We start from the raw sequence: 4,565 nt of genomic DNA, 5'->3' as shown, positions 1-4,565 counted from the left end.
AAACTAAACTAAAAAAAAATAATTCTCAATATTTTTGATTAATCAACTTCAATTCGACTTTTAGCACATTACATTTGACTATGGAAAAGTCAAATTACTTAAAAACTGTAGGTTTGAATTTGGCAAGGGCCGATATTAGATGTTGATAGTATGACAACTGTGTAAAAATCATGGCTCTAAAATGCTCTAAAATTACCTTTATACCTTTTTGTGTGAATAAAACAATTTTTATTTTTTTTAACCGCTTCTCCTCACAAGGTTCGCGTGGATGCTCGAGCCTATCCCAGCTGTCTTCGGGCAGTAGAAAGCAGCGAGGCATATGTGTTTGTATTGTTTCTTCGTCGTTGTTGCTCCCTCCCTCCTTGCATAACTGCTCTCTGCTGACCGAGGAGGAGGGGAAAAAAAGGTTAATTGGAGGCAATTAACTTCAAAGAGGCGGCTCGTTTAGTCAACTTTGCAAGAGCTAGTCATATTGCTTAGACGGCCCCCTCAAAAATAAATAAAGAAATAAAGAGCTCATTACTGGTTACAGCCAGTATTAGTGGATAATGAAACCTTTGACTTTTTAAAACCACAGTCAGCGTCAAACCGGTAATTGGTCCATGCCCAGTTTGTATTGCTCAAATATTGTAGAGACTAGTACGGTAAAGAACCTCGCACTTTCATCATAGAGACTGATCGTTGGCACTCACTTGCAGATTTATTGTTATAATCAGAGATGGACTCATCAGAAATTTTGCCAGTCTGTCATTCGTGGGCTGTCCATCATCCGTCATTGTTGGTCCGTCACTCCGTCATTTTTACTTTAATCGTCCATTTGTCATTAGAGAGTCACCATTATTTTAGGACCCTCTGTAAATTTCACCAGTCTGCCAGTACGTCATAGTCAGTCCATCACATTGTCATGATGATTGTAGCTACGCTCCTGTCTCACCTGCTCCTGTCTCTGTTCAATTTATCCATGATCTATAATTCTGTGGTCTGACAGATTGCAAGTTTTTGCTTTCTCTCTGTGTTTTCTTCTCCTTCTTCGCCTTTCTTCTTCTTCTCTTAGTTTATTTGTGGATTATGTACAGGGACCGCATAGGAACTTGACAGTCTATGTTTTCCGAAGTTTCCCGTCATTCGCCAGCACACCGGGATTTGTCAGTGACGTACTGATGGACCTTCCGTCAGGAGAGTGCCCACCTCTAGTTATATTGCAACAGAACTCTTTTTAAATCCTCTGCATTGTTGTTTGTGTTGTTTAATCCAGACATATTCAGTAATTCACAAGGTGATGCGAAATGTGTGTTGACCTGTGCAGTTAAATAGAGCCATTTAGGAGCAGGTTGTGTAATATTTAGTCTCTGTGACATAAACATTGGAAGTGTGACTCATAAAATTCTGAATGAAAGTTTTGGTGAATAATAAAGTTCAATTATGATGGTTGAAGGTTTGATTTTGTAACAGTTTTATCCATTCCAAATTGCTTTAACAATTGTACTCTAAATGTAGACCTGATGCAGGTCAGACATGTATTTATTTCATTCTTTGTGTTTGTTTTATGTATTTAAAATTATTTTAAAGATGCTTTTATGAGAAAAAAAATATTATTTGTCTCTTTAAACAAGTACAGGTACTCGGGCAAGGTGCTGTTGCTTGTATGCATGTTATTTTGTATTGAGCGCCAAAGCAATTGTATTTGTTCAGGTTGTGAGGATGCCGATACGCTGCATGGAGGCTTATACTGTACACTGATGTGAACTGAATCATTGATAGTTGTAGAATCCGTGATTAAATCTGAAAAAACAATGATAGTATTTTAGTCCTTTTGTGTGCCTCTGTTAAACTTGGTTTAAATGAGTAATGATTTTTATTAGAAATGTATTTTTTTAAGGCATGTACCGGTTTGAACTTCATTTAACGTCCCAAATTAATTTAAATGACAATCTGATATTGATATCGGATATCGGTCCGATATCACCCAAAAAACGGTATCAGATTATATCGGTCTACATAATACACAAGCAGCTTTACGGACTGCGCTTCTGCTCTTTTATCCAGCAGTGTCTGGACGCTACGCAAGTCTCCGTTGCCGAGCTTGTGTACCTCTCCAACACCATATCCTTAACACACAAAATTGGTGATCTGGAACTTCACCTAGCAAAAAATGGATATGTTTGGGACTGTTGCATTTTATTAACCACAGAAACCTGGCTACATTCTCAGACTCCCGACACTTCAATGCAACTGTACTTGAGGCTAATCACAACACAAGTTAAGTTTCAGATTATTAGTTTATACATGTGTAAGCGTGTGTGCGTGTTGCTGATTTTTGTTCTTTGAATAGTATAATCATCACTTAATCAAGTCACATTTAACATGCCATACTATAATATCAATAAAATTTTGTAATTCCTGCCGGTATCGCATTGGATGATATCGGTATCGGACTGTACTTTAGGGTGCAATATGGGTGGAGTATCGGAAGTGAAAAAAAGTTGTTTCGGGACACCCCTAATGGTAAATAGAATACTGTTATAAAAATGTCTTCCTCCTCCTGATGTGCACGTCACTGCATGAAGAGGGCTGCAAAATTCTAGGAAATATGTTCTCAGACAGCTTTGAATACATTCTGCGGGTGTGATTGCTTGCGTCTTATCTTGATTTTGGTACATGCAGGCCCTAAGGAATGAACCTTTGGTTACATAAGAGCGTGTCATATTTTACCAGTGTTCTGTCTCCTCAAGCTCAAATTCCTGAGGGTGGATGAGCTGATTGATTTCTTTTAATTATTGGAAATCACCAACACTTTCATGTTGACTTTGTGTTTTGAGTAGCCTCTCACACGACATAATTGCATTTTAGTTTCTTTTCTCCACCCTACAAAACATTTGTGGAACTCCCTGCTTGTTTTCTTTCTTATGCCTCAGCCAATTTACTGGCACACTTTCAACGAGGATACGACTCAAGCAAGTACTTGTCAACTGTAGAAATGTAAACATCCTCAAATTGAAGGCATAATCACAATGGTAACTGATGCATTTGGAGAGTCGGTAGTTCTATTATTGATGACGACCATACGATCATGGAAAGCAAAGGGCACAGCTCCCAGCTTCTCTGTACGATACAATAAGACCATAAAAAATGCGTGACTCACGTTCTTAGCACAAGAATTAATCCACCTTTGCATGTTCCTCACATTTTTTTCTATTTTACTCATTCTAATTCCTCAAGGGGAAATTCTGTTTACACTCTGCTGTGTAGTTTGCGTCATACAATTAAAAGAACAAATCACACGCATGCAGGCACGCAAGGAGAGTTCAGTCTGAAACTGGTGTGCAAATTGTTCACCTCTTTGGCTACACGACAAAAAAAATCTAGATATAATATGTATTTTTGGGGGTTTAAAAATGTAAGTTGAAACGACTTTCAAATATAAATTATTGGCATGTATGGCATTGCTTAAACAATTTGATGAGTTGTTTTTACTCTTTGTTGAAAATCCAGGAAAGGCAATTTTTCACATTAACAAATTAGCACATTAAAAATTGCACATTAGATTGGCACCATTGAGGGAATTTACGTTACAGGAAATCCGCCAAAATGAAACTCCAATCTGACTATTTTGAGCAATGTTGGCCTTTCTGAACTATTTGCACGTGGCCAAACCCTCAACGATACACATTTCAATATAATTGCAAGTTTTGCTGCGATGTTTTCAGTGATTTTGTGAAGAATCTTTCAGGTCTTAAGTTCCATCCAATTCAGGTAAGGTTGCATTTGTGCATGATCATGTTTTGCTCCATCGGTGCACATGAGCGTGCAAACTCTTCCTGCCCTTCTACTTGTCCAAACTACATCTCTATCATCGTCCATTCAAATTTACTAAAGCACAGTCATGTTGAAATTACACAACTGCAGGAGCTTGTTAAAAATCAGTTGTCTCCTCCAAAAAAAAAAAAAAAAAACTTGCTAATCTTGTTAATGCAGTCTTGACAGTACAAAGCTTTAATGACATCTTGCACTTCTTCGTGCAATATTTAATCTTTTCTCAGCAGGCTTATGCACGTCTGACACAGTTAAGAAAGCTACTGTAAATATATGACGGCCTTATTTTGTGAAATACTACAAAGGGTCCTGCCGTGCAGTCTTTATATTGACATCAACTTCACAGCAGGCCCCTCTGAAAATATAAATCCAAAACTTGCAGTATTTCCATTCTTAACATTAATTTTTGCAACCTGTGACAATTGAGGCATCATGTAGTCTTCGTCATGAACGTGCCACTGATAAAGGAAGCATGTTGACAACCTTATCAGTCATCCTCTACTGTGCTTTTATCACACTTTGTTATGGACTCTGCAGGTCTCAAGCTGATCAAGTACAGGATGTTCTGGCAGAGTGCGATAACAGTTGTGCAGAGAAAAGCATCCCCTAAACACTTCAGTCTTGCCCCTACCTGAACTGGCATAGTGTCGGTGTGAAGGCGCACATCTCCATACAGTGATTTGTGGACCACACGTGTTGCATGTTCAAATATACAGTCGCTGCATGCTGGAGCAAGACACTGACGCAGTTCA

The sequence above is a fragment of the Idiotropiscis lumnitzeri genome, chromosome 9 (assembly GCF_059441095.1).
Source record: "Idiotropiscis lumnitzeri isolate Australia: NSW breed Sydney's pygmy pipehorse chromosome 9, RoL_Ilum_1.0, whole genome shotgun sequence".
NCBI lineage: Eukaryota > Metazoa > Chordata > Actinopteri > Syngnathiformes > Syngnathidae > Idiotropiscis > Idiotropiscis lumnitzeri.
This window is presented reverse-complemented; position numbering follows the sequence as displayed.